General features: G+C 36.1%; 1 long non-coding RNA gene across 1 annotated transcript in view; it reads right to left on the reverse strand.

Moving 5' to 3' along the window:
- Window positions 1-23536, reverse strand: part of LOC123326502 — a 56118-nt gene that overhangs the window by 2331 nt on the left and 30251 nt on the right. Inside the window, exon 2 of the long non-coding RNA XR_006541132.1 lies at window positions 4124-4219. This is a non-coding gene — a long non-coding RNA (uncharacterized LOC123326502). The remainder of the gene's footprint in view (window positions 1-4123; window positions 4220-23536) is intronic.

The following is a 23536-nucleotide window of genomic DNA, read 5'->3' on the forward strand; positions in this document are numbered from 1 at the left end:
TAAAAAAAAAAAAAAAAAAAAAAAAAAAAAAAAAAAAAAAAGAAGCAGTGTGCTTCAGAATTACCTAGAGAGCTCTGCACACACAAGGGCTCAGATCAATTGCTGACCTACACCTGAGGATTCAAAAATCCTAAAAATTTGACTTGGGCATTAATTTATGAATAGTGTCTTCTGAATTAATGAATATGAAATAATTATCTCCATCTCATTTTGGAATCAACCCACAATGTTATTAAAAATATTTACCATATAATACATACCAAAGTAGAAGAATGAAACAGACCATTCTTTTGGGCGGAATGATAATCCAGGTGAGAAAAGGAGCTCATCTCATTCAATAACCGTATCTAGCACAATAACTGTATCTGGCACAGATATTTTACTATCTTTTGACATATCCATCAAATGATTTAAGAGTTTACAGAAGAGATAAAATAGGCTAAAATATTCCAAGATCATATTACAGAAGTAGGAACCTGTCCCCAAACTTATAAAGAATAATAGTGCTTTCTTTCCTTTTTCTGGCTGAGGTTAGCTATTTTTTTTTAATTAATTAATTTATTTGAGAGAGCGAAAATGAGAGAGAGAGAGAGAGAGAGAGTACATGAGAGGGGGGAGGGTTAGAGGGAGAAGCAGGCTCCTCGCTGAGCAGGGAGCCTGATGTGGGACTCGATCCAGGGACTCCAGGATCATGACCTGAGCCGAAGGCAGTCGCTTAACCAACTGAGCCACCCAGGCGCCCCAGAGGTTAGCTATTTTATTTACTTTTATTTCAAGGACTACCTTTTGCCTTATAATTTATACTATTATAGTTTTTATTACATCTTTTATTTTTTATTATTATATGTATATAATAATATAAGTATTATTTATCTTTATTACATCTTCCTTGCTTGTTAAAAAAAAGTACACTTGATCCGTGTTTTTCAAAGGTCAACTGGTCAAGGGGTGCTGACCACCCCCCATGCAGTTGGAAATTCTGTGTATAACTTCTGACTCCCCAAAAACTTAACCACTAATAGCCTACTGTTGACCAGAAGCCTTACAATAAGATAAACAGTTGATTAACACATATTTTGTAATTTACATGTATACTGTATGTACATGTATACTGTATATGTAATTTACATGTATACTGTATTTTTACAATAAAATAAGCTAGAGAAAAGAAAATGTTATTAAGAAAATAAAATACATCTACAGTAGTTTATTGTATTTATTGAAAAAAATCCGTGTATAAGTAGATCTGTTCAGTTCAAACCTGTGCTGTTCAAGGGTCAACTGTATATGAGATTAAAAATTCTGCACTGCTTTATCTACAGTCCAAAGGTTCTAATAGACATGTTTTTCAATAAGAACTTTTTCTGGATATTGTATAATTTTGATTTACCTTTTGATAAAATAGGTTTTTGAAAGATATATATTCATCATTGATTTTAAGAGAGGGATTTTAACTTTTCTCATATTGTTTGCAATTTACAGTGTTATTGAAAAATAGTATCTCTACTTTGTTATCCAAAATACTTTTACATTTTCTCAGTGTTCCAAGGACATTTAAAAGGAGGTTTGTTCTTTGTTTTCAGAATAGAGTTTTGAAAGACACTTAATAGATTCATTTTATATTTATAATGTCTAGACCAGAGGTTGGGAAACTCTCTGTAAAAGGCCAGAGAGTAAATGTTTTGGGCTTTGCTGGTCATGCAGTCTCTGTTGCAATTATAGTTGACCCTTGAACAATGTGGGGATTAGGGGTGCCAACCCCCAACGCAATTGAAAATATGCATGATAATTTTTGAATCACCAAAAACTTAACTATTAATAGCCTGCTGTTGAATGGAAACTATACCAATAACATAAAGTTGAGGAACACATTTTGTATATTACATGTATTATATACTGTATTCTTATGATAAAGTTAGCTACAGAAAAGAAAATCATAAGAAAGAGAAAATACATTTACAGTACTGTACTGTATTTATTTGAAAAAAATCCACATAGAAGAGAACCTGAGCAGTTAAAGCCTATGTTGTTTGCATAGTTCAAACCAATGTTACTCAACTCTGCCCTGCAGTGTGAATACATAAACAAATGGACATGGCTGTGTGTTCCAATAAATGTTTCTTTACCAAAAAAAGCAGCAGGCAGGATTTGACCTGGGGCTAGTTTTCTGAGCCTTATTCTAGACTCCACTGAGTCTGGTATGAAATCAGAGGGGCATATTAAGGTCTACTATATCTAATGTATACCTACTTCTCCTTATATCTCTTGCCAGTTTTTGTTTTATGATAATTTTGTTGTGATAGTTTTGTTGATAATTTGGTACACTAATATTCAAAACTTTTATACGTCCTTTAAAAACTTTTTTAGCTTTATCAAAATGTCCTTTTTTTTAAAATCTGTTTTTGACATGAACTGATTCTTAAGTATTAGTTAGGTAATTAAATTTGAGTTTTAAAATGCTTTTGGCTTAACAATTCATGACCATATTTCAAACTTTATACATTACTTTTTAGGCATATTTCTTTGATACAATCTGATAGCATGTTTTCTTAATAGGTGAATTTAATTCATTTACATTAGTTGATATGGCAGGTATGCTTACCTTACCGTATATTATGTGGTGTGTTTGCATAGCTTTCGTGCAACATGTTTGACACAGCAGGCCTGAGACTGTTACCCTTAGATGGCTGACTTGTAAGATTAGCCCTTGGCTGGCATCTGTGAACTTAGATTTTGAGATGGTTCCCAAGAACCTAGTCTCTAATGAACTTTCCAGGTAGACAAAATTCACTGCTGGGGGTCTTAGAAGCTCACACATGGTTTCCTCTGGACTTTGTCCCTTTTCTCTTTGCTGATTTTGCTTTGTACCAATCATTTCACGTTATAAATCTTAGCTATGAGTATGACTATATGCTGAGTAACAAAGAATCAATGAATGTGGTATGTGGTAGTTGTCCTGGGGACTCACTTTTTTTTTTTTATTTGAAGTATACTTGACACATAATATTATTGGGGACTCTACACAACTTTCTAAGAAACTTTACTAGTAACAGGTCTGTTATCTTTGCTCTATCACACATATTTAACTTCTAATAATTAGGAAGGCTGCAGTTTGCTCCAGTAGTTATCCTTTCTAATTATGTTATGTAATTGCTTAATCATCTATACATTTAGATGACATCTAGTAACTCATTATTATATAATGAAAAATTATGGTTCCTTTCTCTTTTCTAATTTGCCTATTCTCAATTTTAGTAGCTTTATTAATTTTTCTTAGTTTTTATCTTTTTACTGTTAAGAATATGGAATTCATTATTTAACTTTTCAGCTTCAAACGGAATACTTAGTTCCCATCTTTGCAGCAATGTCCGCAATAGCCAAACTGTGGAAAGAGCCGAGATGCCCTTCAACAGATGAATGGATAAAGAAGATGTGGTCCATATATACAATGGAATACTACTCAGCCATCAGAAAGGATGAATACCCAACTTTTACATCAACACGGATGGGACTGGAGGAGATTATGCTAAGTGAAATAAGTCAAGCAGAGAAAGTCAATTATCATATGGTTTCACTTATTTGTGGATCATAAGGAATAGCATGGAGGACATTTGGAGAAGGAAGGGAAAAATGAAGGGGGGGAAATCGGAGGGGGAGATTAACCACGAGAGACTACAGACTCCGAGAAACAAACTGAGGGTTTTAGAGGGGAGGGGGGGTGGGGGGATGGGTTAGCCTGGTGATGGGTAATAAGGAGGGCACGTACTGCATGGAGTACTGGGTGCTATACGAAAACAATGGATCGTGGATCACTACATCAAAAACCAATGATGTATTGTATGGTGACTAACATAACACAATAAAATAAAATAAAATTTAAAAAAAGATGAGAATATGCTCATGCTTACAACCTACTCCTTATGTTAGCTGGTCCCTTTCACATTTTATTAGATCTATTATTTTTATAATTTAAAATGTAAAAGCCTCTAAAAGGACAGTGCTGAAAAACATTTTAAACTGCTCACTTCCAGCTGATCACTTTGTTTTTGTTTTTGTTTTTTTTTTAGCTGACCACTTTGGATCTAATTTTTTGGATGCCTTCTGCCAGTATTCAATAACTCACCTGGGGAGCTTTTTCTTAGAAATTCTTTCTTTAATAACCATGGATCTTCTCCTTGTTCCAGTGTGAAGATCAGTTCTGGTTTTGTAAAGCAGTACCCTGTAAATGGGAAATAATTTAGCACTTGAGTTAGCTGCATACGTTTCACTGTTTCTGAGTATGAAGGAAGGTATAGTTTCAAAAATGGCACATTCAGGGTGCTCACTACAACTTTTCTGGGAGGAGAGTGATCACAAAAAATATTTTCTAATGCTTATAAAGGATCAATCTTATTAAACCCCCAAATCACAAGCCTAAGTAATATTAAATTCTAAAATGCTCAATGTCTGTGTTTTAAAGAAGAGATTTCAGAAGGACTTTCCAAACTGGCCATAATAGAGTAAAAGGAACTGATTTACTTCTCCATATCACACATCTAAAAAAGTGTACAAACTACATAAAATGGTTATTAGACTTTAGACACCAGGCAGTGCAGACAGGAATACCTGACAATAGGAAATCAAATGAGGTGAGTCCTATGACTATCACGTGTTGATACAAAATGAACATAAACTTTAAAAAATTTTAAAGAGAAAGTAAGAGTTTTATTTGAGCCCAAGTTAGGACAACTGCCAGGGATACACAATCTTCACAAGCAAGAGAGTGCTCCAGAGAAGGAACATTTCGTGCAGGGTTATATATGTTCTTGACACAAAGAGTTACAAATCATCAAGATGAAGGACATTCCAGAAAGTTACAGACTTTATCTTATGTTTTTATTATATGCAAGGCTGTACGACTTTAATCTTATGGGAACCAGGGAGAGTTTTTTTGGTTTTGTTTTTCTTATCTTTTTTTTTTTTTTAAAGATTTTATTTATTTATTTGAGACAGAGAGAATGAGATACAGAGAGCATGAGAGGGAGAAGCAGACTCCCTGCTGAGCATGGAGCCCGATGCGGGACTCGATCCAGGGACTCCAGGATCATGACCTGAGCCGAAGGCAGTCGCTTAACCAACTGAGCCACCCAGGCGCCCTGTTTTTCTTATCTTTTGTTTGGAATGCTCCTTTTTTTAAATTGAAGCAGATGTACAATGTGTGCTCGGGGCAGAAACAGAGCTAATGCTTTGAGGTTTTGTCGAGTCATTTTAGTCTTAGTAAATGTTAAAGTATAGCTTCTCTGGGAGCCCAGGAGCAGGGCCCACAAACATTAAAAGCTGAAAATTTCCTTTATCACACAACTCACTGCCAAGAAGAGTTTAACTCACAGAACAAAAGAACCAAGAAAGCCTAGCTGACTCAGTAAGTTGAAGTAACGTAACTGAATTTTTTTTTTTAAAGATTTTATTTATTTGACAGAGAGAGACACAGCGAAAGAGGGAACACAAGCAGAGGGAGTGGGAGAGGGAGAAGCAGGCTTCCCGCAGAGCAGGGAGCCCGATGTGGGGCTCGATCCCAGGACCCTGGGATCATGACCTGAGCCGAAGGCAGACGCTTAACGACTGAGCCATTCAGGCGCCCCTAACATAACTGAATTTTTTTTTTTTTAAGATTTTATTTATTTATTTGAGAGAGAGAATGAGAGACAGAGAGCACGAGAGGGGAGAGGTTCAGAGGGAGAAGCAGACCCCCCGCCGAGCAGGGAGCCCGATGTGGGACTCGATCCCGGGACTCCAGGATCATGACCTGAGCCGAAGGCAGTCGCTTAACCAACTGAGCCACCCAGGCGCCCACATAACTGAATTTTAAGGAAGCCATGACAACTAGAATTGTTAAGGATGAAATACTAGAGAAGAAAAAGCTGTACTGATATGGAGTCTTAGAGATTTACAGAAGAGTCTCCTAAGTACTAACTTATGCAAGTATGTAAGAAAAATACTCAGGAAGAGGAAAGACGAGTGAAAAAGAGTAGGCTGAAAAAATTATCAAAGCATACACAGATGTAGGAAGCTTCTGTTGCCACCAGACAGGGTAGAAAAATTTCGTACTTCATGGCCAACTGGGAAGAATACCAGAAGGATGTTTATTGCTTAATATAAGAGTCAAATTAGTCCTAAAGCAAGCTCTGAATCTAACATAACACAGCTTAAAGTAATCCTTGAAATAATCAAATTAATTCCAAATAACTTAACTACATACCAGAAAAGGCATCAAAAGATTTAAAATACAACAAAGCTAGTAGCTAACAATATATTATCAGTATTATCAGTGCTCAATAAGATAAATGTACTTTTGATCCCCTTTATCAGTTTCATCCTTCCCCTCACCCACCTCCACCCTGGCAACCACTAGTTTGTTTTCTGCATTTAAGAGTTTGTTCTTTTTGTTTGATCTCTTGTTTTTTGTCTGTTCATTTGTTTTGTTTCTTAAATTCCAATATGAGTGAAATCATATGGTAATTGTCTTTTTCTGATTGACTTATTTCACTTAACATTATACCCTCTAGGTCCATCCATGTAATTGCAAATGGCAAGATCTCACTCGATGAAGAGAAAATCTTAAGTAGCTAGAAAAAGGTGTAATATGTATAGAGGAACAAAGAATGCCTCCTTCTTGTCAGAAATTATATAAGCCACAAGACAATGAAGTGACAATTTTAAAGTACTGGAAGAAAAAAGTCAACCTATAGCTCTATATTTAGCAAATATAAGACATTTTCAGACAAACAAAAGCTGAATTTATCACCAACTGACATACATTACAGAAGAAGCTAAAAACATTCTTCAGACAGAAAAAAAAATGCTATTGGGTGGAAATTTAGATTTATACATAGAAATACAGAGCACCACAACCTGGAAATATGATATAAATATAAAATATACTTTTCTCATTTTTAGAACTTTTAAAAAATGGTAAATTATCTTTAAAAATAACAACCACCATACACTGTAAGGTTTGTAACATATATATTATATATATGTATGTGTATGTAAAATATATGACAACAGCACAAAAGATGGAAGGTAAAAAATGGACAATTACAAAAATCTCATAAATGTAGTAAAAAAATATTTGAAGGCAGATTGTGTTAAGTTAAAGATGTATGCTGTAAATGCTAAAGTAACCACATAACCACATAAGACAGGCACAGCTATAAACCACTTACATAGATGTAATGAAATCATTAAACATACAGTTAATCCAAAGAAAGCAGCAAAAGTAGAAAAATGGGAAAAGACAGACTGCAAAAATAGTACACGGCCATATACAGTTCCTTTAATGTTAAATGTAAATTGCAATTAAAAGGCAGAGATTGACAGATTGGATATAAAAGCCAGATCCAAATACATGATGTCTACAAGAAATCCACATTAAAGACACAGGTAAGTTGTAAGTAAAAAGAACAAAAAAATGCCAAGCAAACATAATTAATAGAAAGTCTGAGTGACTTTGTTAATATCAAAGTAAAATTCAAAAGAAAGGAATATTATCTGGGATAAAGAGAAATACTGCACAGTGATGAAGGGAAAAATTCATCAAGAGGACAAAACAATCCTAAATATTTTTTCATCTTATGAAACTACTTCAAAGTATATAAAGCATATCCTGTTAAAACTAGAAGAATAACCAAATCCACAATTACAGCTGGGCAGTAACAGCATTTGTCTTAATAACTGATAAAACAAGTAGATGAAAAGTAACTAAGGACAAAGAAAAATTGAACAATATTATTAACATGACCTAATTCCCATCTATAGAAGACTGGTCCATGGTTAAAAAATGACTCAACTATATCCTGTCCACAGTAAGTTCATTTCATAAATATTGTTTAAATGGTTTTCCCTTATATAAAGGTAAAGTTTTTCTCTTGTTGCCTTTAAGATCTTTTGTCTTTAGTTTTCTTAAGTTTGAAAGTCATGGGGGGCACCTGGGTGGCTCAGTTAAGCATCTGACTCTTGATTTTAGCTCAGGTCATGAAGTCAGAGATGTGGGATCAAGTTCCGTGTCAGGATCCACACTCAGAGTGGAGTCTGCTGTTCCTCTCCCTCTGCTTCTCCCCCTGTGCTCCCACTCTCTGTTTTTCTCTCTCTCTCAAATAAATAAATAAAATCTTAAAAAAAGAAAAAAAATTCATGGAGTTCATGGCATGGATTCCTTTGGTTTTAGTCTGCCTGGAGTTTGCCCAGCTTCTTCAATGTAGGCTTATGCCTTTTGCCAAATTTGGGAAATTTTCAGCCATTATTTCTTTGAATACTTTTCCACTTTCCTTATGGGACTCCAAAGACAAAAATGTTAAATTTTGTTGCAGATCCATAGTCCCTGAGATTCTGTTCAATTTTGTTATCTATTTTATTTTCTGTAATAATGGGCCATTATTGTTCTATATAAAGTTATATGATTTTTTCCTCTGTCCTCTCCATTCTGCTGCCGTGCATATGCACTGAATTTTTTAAAAATAAATTTTTTATTTTAGAATGTCTTTAAATTCACGGGAAAACTGCAAGGATAGGAAGGCAAATTTCTAAATATGCTGTACCCAATTTACCCTGTTAACATTACTAGAAGTTTTGTCACAACAAATAATATAATGTTGACAATTATTAAATAAAATCCATACTTTGAGATTCAGATTTTCCCCTTAATCTCATTTCTCTGTTCCACAATTCCATCCAGGATACCACATTACATTTAGTTATCATGTCTCCTTAGACTCCTCCAGATTATGAGTGACTTGCCTTGGTTTTGATAACCTTGACATTTAGAAGATACTGCAGAAAAGTCCTTCAGTGTGGGCTACTTATCTGATGTGTTTTTGGGATAAAAATGGAGTTTGTGTTTTGAGGATAAAGACTATAGAGGCAAAGAGACTGCTATCCTTATCCCATCTTATGCTATCAGCATGACATCATTTTCTTTTAACTTTAAATTCTAGTTAGTTAACATACAGTGCAATACTGCTTTCAGGAGTAGAATTCAGTGGTTCATCACTTACATACAACATCCAGTGTTCATCATAACAAGTGCCCAGCTTAATACCCACCACCCATTTAGCCCATCCCCCACACATCTCCATCAACCCTCAGTTTGATCTCTATCGTTAAGAGTCTCTTATAGTTTGCTTCCCTCTTTTTACCCCTCCCATATGTTCATCTGTTTTGTTTTTCAAATTCCACATATGAGTGAACTCATGTTATTTTGTCTTTCTCTGACTGACCTATTTCACTTAGCATAATGTACTCTAGCTCCATCCACGGCATTGCAAATAGCAAGATTTTTTTGTGTGTGGCTGAGTAATATTCCATTGTACATATATACCACATCCTCTTTATCCACTCATCAGTTGATAAACATCTGGACTCTTTCCATAGTTTGGCTACTGTTGATAATGCTGCTATAAACAGCTTGATGCATGTGCCCTGGCAAATCACTATTTTTGTATCCTTTGGGTCAATACATAGTAGTGCAATTGCTGGATGATAGGGAGTTCTGTATTTATTGATTGATTGATTGATTGACTGATTTGGAGTGAGAGAGCAAGAGAGAGAGAGCACAAGCAGGGGGAGGGGCAGAGGGAGAGAGAGAAGCAGATACCTTGCTAAGCAGGAACCCTGACATAGGGCTCAATCCCAGAACCCTGGGATCATGACCTGAGCTGAAGGCAGATGCTTAACTGACTGAGCCACCCAGGTGCTCCTAATTTTAGCTTTTTGAGGAACCTCCATATTGTTTTCCAGAGTGACTGCACCAGTTTGCATTCCTACCAATAGTCCAAGAGAGTTCCCCTTTCTCTGCATCCTCACCAACACCTGTTGTTTCTGGTGGTGTTAATTTCAGCCATTCTGACTGGTGTGAGGTGGCATCTCATCCTGGTTTTGATTTGTATTTCCCTGATGGTGAGTGATGTTGAGCATTTTTTCATGTGTCTGTTAGCCATCTGGACGTCTTCTTCGGAAAACTGTCTATTTATGTCTTCTGCCCATCTGTTAACTAGATTATTTGTTTTTTGGGTGTTGAATTTGGTAAGTTCTTTACAGATTTTGGATACCAACCCTTTATCAATATGTTGTTTGCAAATACCTTCTCCCATTCTGTAGGATGCCTTTTAGTGTCTTGATTGTTTCCTTTGCTGTGCAGCAGTTTTTTATCTTGATGAATCCCAATAGTTTGTTTTTGCTTTCATTTCCCTTGCCTCTAGCACCATGTTTAGTAAGAAGTTGCTCCAGCTGAGGTCAAAGTGCTAGCTGCCTGTGTTCTCCTCTAAGATTTTGATGGTTTTCTGTCTCACATTTAGGTCCTTCATCCATCTTGAATTTATTTTTGTGTATGGTGTAAGAAAGTGGTCCAGGTTCATTATTCTCCATCAATATGACTTATCACTGATAATAACCTGGACGACCTGGTTGAGGTAGTTACCCCCCCCAACCCCATGCATATTGCACTCTTTAGAAGGAAGTCACTAGGCACAGCCTGCTAAAGGGATAGGGAATTCTGCTCCACCTCCTTGAAGGTGGAGTAATCACATAATTTATTAGGAATTCTTCTGCTTGAAGATTTTTCTATTCTCTCTCATTTATTTACTTATTTAATCACTTACTCATATCAGGATGGACTAATGGGTATTCCATACTTTGGGTTATACATTAAGTTATATTAATGCCTAAATTGTGGCAGTTTTGGCTACAGGGAGCTTTTTCAGTTTGGCTCCTCTGTTCTTGATATACCCCCATCATTCAGGTTTTTGAGCATTTCCTTCTGTTCCTCTGCACTTACCTTGTATGTTTCATGCCTCATCCTTAGAATCAGCCATTTCTCCAAGGAACTATGGTTCCTTTTATTGGAGAATGGTATTAAAAACTACTAATACATCTATTTCAATTTCCAATTTCTGTATAATTTAGTTTTGGAAGATTATGTGTTTCTATGAATTTGTCCCTTTCATCAATTTGTTGGCATACAATTGCTCATAGTGTTCTCTAATAATTATTTTTATTCCTGTAAAATTGGTAGTACTGTCTCCACTTTCATTTCTAATTTAGTAATTTGAGTCCGTTCTTTTTTTCTGAATCTAGCTATGGCTTGGGAATTCTGTTGATCTTTTCAAAGAATCAATTTTGGTTTCATTGGTTTTCTCTTCTGTTTTTCTATTCTTTATCATTTCTATTGTCTCATTCCATCTGTTAGCTTTTAGTTTGCTCTCTTTTTCTGTAGCTCCTTAAGGTGTAAAGTGAGGTTCTATTGGTGTGGGCTTTTTTTTTTCTTTTAAAGATTTTATTTGAGAGAGAGAGAGAGCACAAGAGCATGAGCAGGGGAAGGGGCAGAGGGAGAGGGAGAAGCAGACTCCCACTGAGCAGGGAGCCCGATGCAGGGCTAGATCCCAGGATCCCCAGATCATGACCTGAGCCGAAGGCAGATGCTTAACTGACAGCCACCCAGTTGCCCCTCTTTTTTCTTGTTATATATACCTTTTCTTGTTTAAGGTATAAGGTTCATAGCTAAACTTCCCATCTTAGTGTTACTGTTACCGTATCCTGTAAGTTTTTGTGTGCTGTGTCTTCATTTTCATTCTGTCAAGGTATTTTCTAATTTCCCTTGTGATTTTTTTCTTTGACTCACTGGTTGTTTAAAAGTATGATGTTTATTTTCCATTTATTCATGACATTCATTTTCCTTCTGTTATTGATTCTTTAGTTTCATTAATTGTGATTGGAACAGATACTGCATATGATTTCAATCTTCTAAAATGTATTAAGACTTGTTTTGGTCTAACCTGGAGAACAAACCATGTGCATATGAAAAATATGTAGTGTACTGTAGTTGACTGGAGTCTTCTATACAATTGTTACGTTCAATTGGCTTATGGTGCTTTTCAAGTCCCTTTTTTCTTTGGTTGGTCAATCCATTGTTGGAAGTGGAGTATTATTGCCATGTAACTGTGTGTTTCTCCCTTCAGTTATGTTCATGTTTGCATATATAATTTTGGGCTCTGATGTTAGGTGCAAAAATGTTCACAGACATTATGCCTTCTTGGTGAACTGACACTTTTAGCAATATATAATGTTCTTTTTCATCTCTTTTAACAGTTTCTTACTTAAAGTCTAGATATTAGTATAGCCTCACCTCTTTTGGTTATTATTTGCATAGTATATCTTTTTCCATCTTTCATTTTCAATTTATTTATGTCTTTAGCTCTAAATTGTCTCCTGTAGAGAGCACAGTTTGATCATTTGTAAAAAAATTCATTCTGCCAATCTCTTACCTTTTTTCCATTTAAATACTAGTTAACTATAATGTATTATTAGTTTCAGGGGTAGAATTCAGTGATTCATCACTTTCATGTAACACCCAGTGCTCATTACAAGTGCCCTTTTTTTTTTTTAAGATCTTATTTATTTGTCAAAGGGATAGAGATAAATAGAGCGAGCGAGCACAAGTAGGGGGAGTGGCAGGCAGAGGGAGAAGCAGGCTTCCTGCTGAGCAAGGAGCCCGATGCAGAACTCGATCCCAGGACTGGGACCATGACCTGAGCCAAAGGCAGATGCTTAACTGACTGAGCCACCCAGGCGTCCCATCAAGTGCCCTCTTTAATGCCCATCACCAATTGCCCTATTCCCCCACCCACATCCCCACCAGCAACTCTGTTTATTCCCTACAGTTAAGAGTCTCTTATAGTTTGCTTCTGTTTTTATTTTATTTTTCCTTCCCTTCTCCATATGTTCATCTATTTTGTTTCTTAAAATCCACATGAGTGAAATCATATGGTATTTGTCTTTCTCTAATTGACTTATTTTGCTTAGCATAACATGTAATAGTTCCATCCATGTCATTGCAAATGGCAAGATTTCATTGTTTTTGATGGCTGAGTAATATTCCACCACACACACACACACACACACACACACACACACACACACACATCTTCTTTATCATCTGTCAATGGACATCTGGGCTCTTTCCATATTTTGGCTATTGTGCACATTGCTACAATAAACACTGGGGTGCATGTGCCCCTTTGAATCACTATGTTTGTATCCTTTGGGTAAATACCTAGTACTGCAATTGCTGAGTCATAGGGTAGTTCTATTTTTAACTTTCTGAGGACCCTCCATACTGTTTTCCAGATAGGCTGGACCAGTTTGCATTCCCACCAACAGTGCAAGAGGGTGTCCCTTTCTCCATATCCTCACCAGCACCCATTCTTTCCTGAGTTGTTAATTTTAGCCATTTTAACTGGTGTGAGATGGTATCTCATTGTGGTTTTGAATTGTATTTCTCTGATGATGAGTGATGTTGAGCATTTTTTTCATGTGTCTGTTAGCTATTTGCATGTCTTCTTGGAGAAATGTCTATTCATGTCTTCTTCCCAGTTTTTGACTGGATTTTTAATTTTTTGGGTATTGAGTTTGCTAAGTTCTTTATAGATTTTGGATACTAGCCCTTTATCTGCTGCTATGTCATTTGCAAATATCTTCTCCCATTCCATAGGTTGCCTTTTAGTTTCTTTGTTTCCTTTGTTGTGCAGAAGCTTTTTGTCTTGATGAACTCCCAGTAGTTCATTTTTGCTTTTGTTGTCCTTGCCTCTAGAGACATGTCTAGCAAGAACTTGCTGTGGCCGAGGCCAAGGAGGTTGGTGCTTGTGCTCTCCTCTAGGATTTTGATGGATTCCTGTTTCACATTTAGGTCTTTCGTCCACTTTGAATTTATTTTTGTGTATGGTGTAAGAAAGTGGTCCAGTTTCATTCTTCTGCATGTATTTGTCCATTTTTCCCAATAACCATTTGTTGACAAGACTGTCTTTTTCCCATTGGATATTCTTGCCTCCTTTGTTGAACATTGTTTGACCATGTAGTTGCAGACTCATTTCTGGGTTTGCTGTCTGTTCTATTGATCTATGTGTCTATTTTTTTTGTCTGCCTGTACCATATTGTTTTGATTACTACAGCTTTGTGTAATATAACATGAAATCTGGAATTGTTATACCTCCACTTTTGTTCTGCTTTTTCAACATTGCATTGGCTACTTGAGGGCTTTTGTGGTTCCATATAAATTTTAGAATTGTTTCTTCCAGGTCTGTAAAAAATGCCAGTGTTATTTTGATAGGCATTGCATTGAATGTGTGTAGGTAGCATAGACATTTTAACAATATTTGGTCTTCCAATCCATGAGCATGGAATGTTTTTCCATTTTTTTGTGTCTTTCTCAATTTCTCTCATAAGGATTCTGTAGTTTTCAGAGTACACTTCTTTATTAATAGGTACCTTATGATTTTTGGTACATTGTAAATGGGATTGATTCCTTGACTTCCCTTTCTGCTGCTTCATTGTTGGTGTATAGAAATGCAACAGATTTCTGTGTGTTGATTTTATAGACTGCGACTTTGCTGAATTCCTGTATGAGTTTTAGCAATTTTTTGGTGGAGTCTTTTGGGTTTTTTACATAGAGTATCATGATGTCTGCAAAGAGTGAAAGTTTGACTTCTGTGCTGATCTGAATGCTTTTTATTTCTTTTTGTTGTCTGATTGCTGAGGCTAGGACTTCTAGTACTATGTTGAACAAAAGTGGCGAGAGTGGACATCCCAGTTTTGTTCCTGACCTTAGGGGAAAAGCTCCTAGTTTTTCTCCATTGAGGATGATATTAGTTGTAAGTCTTTTGTATATGGTCTTTATGATGCTGAGGTATGTTCCCTCTATCCCTATTTTGTTGAGAGTTTTTATCAAAAAGGATGCTGTATTTTGTCAAATGCCTTTCTGAACTGAGAGGATCATGTGGTTCTTATCCTTTCTTTTATTAATGTGGTGTACCATGTTAATTGATTTGTGGATGTTGAACCACCCTTGTAGCCCAGGAATAAATCTCACTTGCTCTTGGTGAATAATCCTATTAATATACTATTGGATCCTATTGGCTGGTATCTTGTGGAGAATGTCGGCCTCCATTTTCATCAGGGATATTGGTCTATAATTCTCCTTTTTAGTAAGGTTTTTGTCTGGTTTTGGGATCGGGGTAATGCTGGCCTCATAGATTAAGATTGGAAGTTTTCCTTTCATATCTATTCTCTGGAAAAGTTTCAGAAGAATAGGTATTAATTCTTCTTTAAATGTTTGGTGGAATTCCCTGGGAAGCCATCCAGCCCTGGACACTTGTTTGTTGGGAGATTTTTGATTACTGCTTTAATTTCCTTGCTGGTTATGTGCCTGTTCAGGTTTTCTATTTCTTCCTGTTTTAGTTTTGGTAGTTTATATATTTCTAGGAATGCATCTGTTTCTTCCAGATTGCCTAATTTGTTGGCATATAATTGCTCATAATATTCTCTTATAATCATATTTCTTTGGTGTTGGTTGTGATCTCTCCTCTTTCTTTCATGATTTTATTTATTTGGGTCATTTCTCTTTTCTTTTTGATAAATCTGGCTAAGGGTTTATCAATTTCTGTTAATTCTTTCAAAGAACCAGCTCCTTGTTTCACTGATCTGTTCTACTGTTGTTGTTTTTTTTTTAATTTCTGTATCACTGATTTCTGCTCTAATCTTTATTATTTCCCTTCTCCTGCTGGATTTAGGCTTTATTTGCTCTTATTTCTCCAGCACCTTTAGATGTAAGGTTAGGTCATGTATTTGAGATTTTTCTTGCTTCTTGAGGAAGGCCTGTATTGCTATATACTTCCCTCTTTAGACCGCCTTTGATACATCCCAAAGAGTTTGGACTATTGTGTTTTCATTTTCATTTGCTTCCATGTATTTGTTAATTCTTCTTTAATTTCCTGGTTGACCTTCATTCTTTAGTAGGATGTTCTTTAACCTCTCTGTATTTGTGGTCCTTCCAAGTTTTTTTCTTGTGGTTGACCTCAAGTTTCATAGCACTGTGGTCCAAAAATGTGCATGGTATGCTCTCAATCTTTGTACCAGTTGAATCCTGATTTGGGACCCAGTATGTGATCTATTCTGGAGAATGTTCCATGTTCACTGGAAAAGAATGTGTATTCTATTGCTTTAGGATGAAATGCTCTGAATATATCTGTTAAGTCCATCTGGTCCAGTGTGTCATTCAAAGCCCTTGTTTCCTTGTTGATCTTCTGCTTAGATGATCTGTCCCTGGCTATGAGTGGGATGTTAAGGTCCCCTAGTATTATTGCATTATTCCCAATGAGTTTAAGTTTGTTATTAATTGATCTATATGTTTGGCTGTTCCCATGTTAGGGGCATAAATATTTACAACTGTTAGATATTCTTGTTCAAAAGACCCCTTTATTATGATATAGTGTCCTCCTTCATCTCTTATTACAGTCTTTGGTTTAAAATCTAGTTTGTCTGATATAAAGATGGCTACTCCAGCATTGTTTCCATGTCCATTAGCATAATGAATGATTCTCCACCCCCTCATTTTCAATCTGGAGGTGTCTTTCCATCTAAAATGAGTCTCTTATAGACAGCGTATCGATGGGTCTTTTTTTTAATCCATTCTGATAGCCTGTGTCTTGATTGGAGCATTCAGCCTATTTCCATTCAGAGAAATTTTTGAAAGAGATGAATTTAGTGCCATTGTATTACCTGTGAAGTTGCTGTTCCTGTAGATTGTCTCTTTCTTTCTAGTCTTTGTTACTTTTGGTCTCTCTTTCTGCTTAAAGGGTCCCCTTTAATATTTCTTGCAGGGCTGGTTTAGTACTGATGAACTCCTTTAGTTTTTGTTTGTCTTGGACACTCTTTATCTCTCCTTCTAGTCTTAATGACAGACTTGCTGGATAAAGTATTCTTGGCTGCATATTTTCCCCATTTATCTGCTCTAAATTTTATTATTTCCTTCCTTCTGGGCTCAGGTCTTGTTTTTCCAGTTCCCAGAGACATAAAGTTGTTTATTTGATGTTTTTTATTTTCTAATGTAGGCATTATTGCTATAAACTTCCCTCTTAGTACTGCTCTTGCTGCATCTTATAACTTTTAGCATGTTGTGTTTTTGCTTTTGCTTGATTCAAGATAGTTTTTACATTCCTTTTTGAACCAATATTTATTTAACTCTGTGTTTAGTTTCCACATCTTTTTAATTTTCCTATTTTCTTGCTGTTGAATTCAGTCTTCTAAAATTTGTTAAGATTTAGTTTTTTACCTAACATGATTATCCTGGAAAATAATGTGTGTGCTTGAGAAAATTATGTTTGCCTCTGATGGATGGAAGGTTCTATATATGTCTGTTATATCCAATTGGTCTATCATGTTGTTCAAATCAGCTGTTTATTAATTTTTATGTCTAGATTTCTTTCCATTATTGTAAGTTTGCTGTTAGCTTCTCTGCTTAGCTCTATTTAGGTATAGCCTGGAGATATTGCAAGTTCAGCTCCAGGTCATCACAATAAAATGAATACTGTATTACAGCAAGTCAAATGAATTTTTTGGTTTCACAATGCATATGTTATGCTTACATTATACTGTAGTCTATTAAGTGTGCGATAGCATTATCCTAAAGAAACAATGTACATACATATAAAAGAACATTGCAGCTACAAAATTCTAATCATCATCTGAGCTTTCAGAAAGTTGTAATCATAACAGTTTACCTTTAGCAAATATTATAATAGAGAAAAGTTTTTAAAATTTTAATTCCTGTACAGTTAATACACAGGGTTATATTAATTTCAGGAGTACAATATAATGTTTCACCAATCTGTCCATTGCTCAATGTTCATCAAGATGAGTGTACTCTATTCCCCTTCACCTATTTCACCTATACCCCCACCCACCACCCCTCTCTCTCCTAACCATCACTTTGTTCTCTATAGTTGAGAGTCTGCTTTTTTGTTTCTCTTATTTTGTTGTTCATTTATTTTTTTCCTTCAATTCCACATATTAGTGTTATCTGTATTTGTCCTTTTCTGACTTATTTCAGATTTTATTTTTTTGATTTAAAAGATTTTATTTATTTGACAGAGAGAGACACAGCAAGAGAGAACACAAGCAGGGGGAGTGGGAGAGGGAGAAGCAGGCTTCCCGCCGAGCAGGGAGCCCAATGCGGGGCTCGATCCCAGGACCCTGGGATCATGATCTGAGCTCAAGGCAGACGCTTAATGACTGAGCCACCCAGGCGCCCTGTATTTGTCCTTTTCTGACTTATTTCTCTTATTAGCATCATACTCCAGTTCCATCTGTGTGTTGCAAATGGCAGGATTTCATTCTTTTTTATGGCCAAGTAATATTCCACTGTATGTATATACCACAACTTCTTCTATTTATGGACAGAGTGCTTCTATATCTGGGTTATTGTAAATAATGCTTCACTAAACATAGGGGTGCATGTATTCCTTTGAATTAATGTTTTTATATTTGATGGGTAAAATACCCAGTAGTTTGATTACTGGATCATAGGGTGGTTCTATTTTTAACTTTGTAATAAACCTCCATACTGTTTTCCACAGTGGCTGTACCAGTTTGCATTCCCACCCATAGTGCATGAATATTTCTTTTTCTCCATATCCTTGCCAACACTTGTTGTATCTTGTGTTTTGGATTTTAGCCATTCTGACATCTCATTGTGGTTTTGATCTGCATTTCCCTGATGATCAGTCATGTTGAGCATCTTTTCATGTGTCTGTTGGCTATCTGGATGTCTTCTTTGGAGAAATGTCTGTTCATGTCTTCTGCCCATTTTTAATTGGATTATTTGTTTTGGGGGTGTTGAGTTTTATAAGTTCTTTATAGATTTTGGAGACTAACCCTTTATCAGATCTATCATTTGCAAATACCTTCTCCCATTCAGTAGGTTGCCTTTTAGTTTTGTTGATTGTTTCCTTTGCTGTGCAGAAATTTTTATTTTGATGTAGTCCCAATAGTTTATTTTTGCTTTTATTTTCCTTGTCTCAAGAGACCTATCTGGAAAGATGTTGCTATGGCCGATGTCAAAGAAATTACTGCCTATGTTCTCTTCCAGGATTTTTATGGTTTCAGGTCTCACATTTAGGTCCTTAATCCATCTTGAGTATTATTGTGTATGGTGGAAGTGGTCCAGTTTCATTCTTTTGCACATTGCCGTCTAGTTTTCTCAGCACCATTTGTTGAAGAGACTGTCTTTTTCCCATTGCATGTTCCTGCCTTTGTTGAACATTAATTGACCATGTAGTTGTGGGTTCATTTCTGGGCTTAATGTTCACTTCTATTGATCTATGTTGTCTATTTTTGTGCCTGTACCATACTGTTTTGATTACTACAGCATTGTGTAATATAACTTGAAATCTGGAATTGTGGTATCTCCAGTTTTGTTCTACTTTTTCAAAACTGCTTTGGCTATTTGGGATCTTTTGTGATTCCACACAAACTTTAGGATAATTCTAGTTCTGTGAAAAATGCCTGGTATTTTGGTAGGGATAACATTAAATCTGTAGATTGCTTTGGGTAGTATGTATATATATATATTTTTAAAGATTTTATTTATTTATTTGAGAGAGAGAATGAGATAGAGAGCATGAGAGGGGGGAGGGTCAGAGGGAGAAGCAGACTCCCTGCTGAGCAGGGAGCCCGATGCGGGACTCGATCCTGGGACTCCAGGATCATGACCTGAGCCGAAGGCAGTCGCTTAACCAACTGAGCCACCCAGGCGCCCGGTAGTATGTATATTTTAACAGTATTTTTTTCTTTCAATCCATGAGCATGGAGTATCTTTGCATTTGTTTGTGTTGTCTTCAATTTCCTTCATAAATGTTTTATAGTTTTCATAGTACAGGTCTTTTCATGTCCATGGTTAAGTTTATGCCTAGGTATTTTATTCTTTTTGGTACAATTGTAAATGGGACTGTTTTCTTAATTTCTCTTTCTGCTACTTCATTATTGGGGTATAGAAATGCTGATTTAGTATCCTGCCAACTTGCCATATTCATTTATCAGTTTTAGTAGTTGTTTGGTTGGAGTCTTTTGGGTTTTCTATATATAGAGCCAGGTAATCTGCAAATAGTGAAAGTTTTACTTCTTCCTTACCTATTTGGATGTCTCTTACTCCTTTTTCTTGCTTGATGCTGTGGCTAAGAGTTCCAGTAGTATGTTAAATAAAAGCAGTGAGAGTGGACATTCTTGTCTTGTTCCTAACCTTGGGAGAAAAGCTCTTGGTTTTTCCCCATTGAGAATGATGTTAGCTGTGGGTGTTTCATATATGGCCTTTATTATTTTGAGGTATGTTCCCTCTAAATCTACTTTGTTAAGAGTTTTTATCACGAATGGATGTTGTACTTTGTCAAACGCTCTTTCTGCATCTATTGAAATGATCCTATAGTTTTTGTCCTTTCTCTTATTGATGTGATGTATCACACTGATTTGTGAATACTGAACCACCCTTGAAACCCAGGAATAAATCCCACTTGATTGTGGTGGATGATTTTTTTAAATGTATTATTTGATTTGGCTTGCTATTTTGTTGAGGTTTTTTTGTACCTATATCCTTCAGATCTTAATCTCTCTTTTTTTTGTGGAGTCTTTATCTGGTTTTGGTATCAGGGCAAATGCTGGCCTCTTGGAATGAATTTGGAAGTTTTCCTTCCACTTCTACTTTTTTTGGGGGGGGGTATAGTTTGAAAATAATAGGTATTAACTCTTATTTAAATGTTTGATAGAATTCACCTGTAAAGCCATCTGGTCCTGGACTTTTGTTTTTTGGGAATTTTTGATTACTGACTCAATTTCATTGTTTGATAATAGGTCTGCCCAAATTTTGTGTTTCTTCCTGCTTAAGTTTTGGGAGGTTATAATGTTTCTAGGAATTTATCCATTTCTTCTAGGTCAATTTGTTGGCATATAATTTTCCTAATCTCTATAATCCTTTGTATTTCTGTGGTGTTGGTTGTATTTCTCCTCTTTCGTGTCTGATTTTATTTGAGTTCTCTCTCTCTCTTTTGATGAGTCTGTCTAAAGGTTTATCAATTTTGTTAATCTTTTCAAAGAACCAGCTCTGGGTTTTATTGATCTGTTGTTTTTTTAGTTTCTATTAAGTTTATTTCTGTGTTAATATTTATGATTTCCTTCCTTTTATTGGTTTGGGGTTTCATTTGTTCTTTTTCTAGCTCCTTACCTGTATTGTTATAAACTTACCTCTCAGAACCACTTTTGCTGCATCCTGAAGATTTTGGACCGTTGTATTTTCATTTTCATTTGTCTCCATGTATTTTTTTGTTTTCTTCCTTGATTTCTTGGTTGACACACTCATTGTTTAGTAGCATGTCACTTAACTTCCATGTATTTTTGCTCTTTCCAGATTCTTCTGTTTGATTTTCATAGCATTATGATCAGAAAAGATGCATGGTATGACTTCAGTCTTTTTTAATTTGTTGAGACTTGTTTTATGTCCTAATATGTGATCTATTCTGGAGAATGTTGAAAAGAATGTGTATTCTGCTGTTTTAGGGTGGAATGTCCTGAATATATCTATAAGATCTATCTGGCTAATGTGTCATTCAAAGCCACTTGTTGATTTTCTGTTTGATCTAGCCATTGATGTAACTGGGGTGTTAAAGTCCTCTAATATTGCTGTATTACTACACCAATTATTTTCTTTATGTTTATTATTATGTGCTTTATGTATTTGGGTGCTTCTGTGTTGGATTCATAAATATTGTTATATCTTCTAATTGGGTTGTTCCCTTTATAATTATATAACATCCTTCTTTGTGTCCTGTTACAGTCTTTGTTTTAAAATCTCTTTTGTCAGGACACCTGGGTGGCTGAGTCCGTTAAGCGTCTGCCTTCGGCTCAAGTCATGATCCCAGGGTCCTGGGATCAAGTCCTGCATTGGGCTCCTTGCTCAGCGGGGAGCCTACTTCCTCCTCTGCCTGCTGCTCCCCTGTGTGTTCTTTCTCTCTCTCTCTGACAAGTAAATAAATAAAATCTTAAAAAAAAAAAAACCTCTCTTTTGTCACTGGTTACCAGAATGATTGTGGGTGGAGGGATGGGTTAAATAGGTGATGGGGTTTAGGGAGTGCACTTGTTGTGATGAGCACCAGGTGTTGTATGGAAGTGCTAAATCACTATATTGTACACCTGAAACTAATATTCTGTATATTAACTAACTGGAATTTAAATAAAAGCTAAAAAAATAAAATAGTATATATTGACTATCCATGTATTAAGTAAATAAACTATTTTGTCCAAATAAGTATTGCTACCTCAGTTTTCTTTTCATATCTGTTTGCATGATAAATACTTCTCCATCCCTTCACTTTCAATCTACATGTGTCTTTAGTTCTTTTCTTCTTAAAGATTTTATTTGACAGAGAGAGAGAGTGTGAGGGAGTGTGAATGCACAAGCAGCAGGAGTGGCAGGCAGAGTGAGAGGGAGAAGCAGGGCTCAATCCCAGGACCCTGGGATCATGACCTGAGCCAAAGGTAGCCACCCAGGTGCCCCCTGTCTTTAGTTCTGAAATAAGTCTCTTGTAGGCAGCATATAGATGGGTCTTTTTTTTTGCCTTCTGTCAACCTATATCTTTGATTGGAGCATTTAGTCCATTTACATTCAGTGTAATTATTGAGAAGTATGTATTTACTGCCATTTTGTTGCTTGTTTTATGGTTGTTTTTGTTGTTCTCTGTTCCTTCCTTCTCTTGCTCTCTTCTCTCTCTGCTCGTCAGCTTTCTTTAGTGCTATATTGGGATTCCTTGCTCTTTATTTTTTGCATATTTGTTACTGATTTCTGCTTTGTGGTTACCATTCAGTTCATATATAACATCCTTTGTATATAGCAGTCTATAGATGTTTACTTATGTTTGAACCCATTCTTTACTCCCCCCCCCCATATTTTTTTAAATATTAATGTCTCTCTACTTGTTGTGGGCAGGGTTTAGTTCCTGTATATGGTGTCATACTTTACCTCCTTTTATTTTGTGAGTCCCTTGACTAATGTTTTTAGATACACTTATTTTTACGGCTCTTGTGCTTCTTACTTTTCTTACTCCTACTTATGTAGGAGTGTAGACACAGAGATACAGAGAGAGGGAGCATGAGCAGGGAGAGAGGCAGAGGGAGAAGGAGAGGCAGAAGCAGACTCCCCGCTGAACCAGGAGCCCAATGCGGGGCTCAATTCCAGGACCCCAGGATCACGACCCAAGCCGAAGGCTCAGACGCTTAACCATCTGAGCCATCAGGCGCCCCTATGGTCTTTTGTTTTCCCCCCCACTCAAAGAATCTCTTTTAACATTTCTTGCAGCACTGGTTATTCATCATGAATTCTTTTAACTTTTGTTTGTTTTAGAAAGTCTCTATTTCTTCATCTATTCTGAATGATAGCCTTACTGATAGAGTATTCTTGGCTGCAGGTTTTTTCTTTTCAGCACTTTGAATATATCATGCCACTCCCTGTGGCCTATAAAATTTCTGCTGAAAACCCAGCTAATAGCCTTATGGGGTTTCCCTCGTATGTAACTCTTTTCTTTACTCTTACCACTTTTAAAATTCTCTCCTTACCACTACTTTTTGCCACTTTAATTACTGTGTACCTTGGTGTGGACCTCCTTGGGTTGCTTTTGTTCAAGGCTCTCTG

This window comes from Neomonachus schauinslandi, chromosome 13, assembly GCF_002201575.2.
Source record: "Neomonachus schauinslandi chromosome 13, ASM220157v2, whole genome shotgun sequence".
Classification (NCBI taxonomy): domain Eukaryota; kingdom Metazoa; phylum Chordata; class Mammalia; order Carnivora; family Phocidae; genus Neomonachus; species Neomonachus schauinslandi.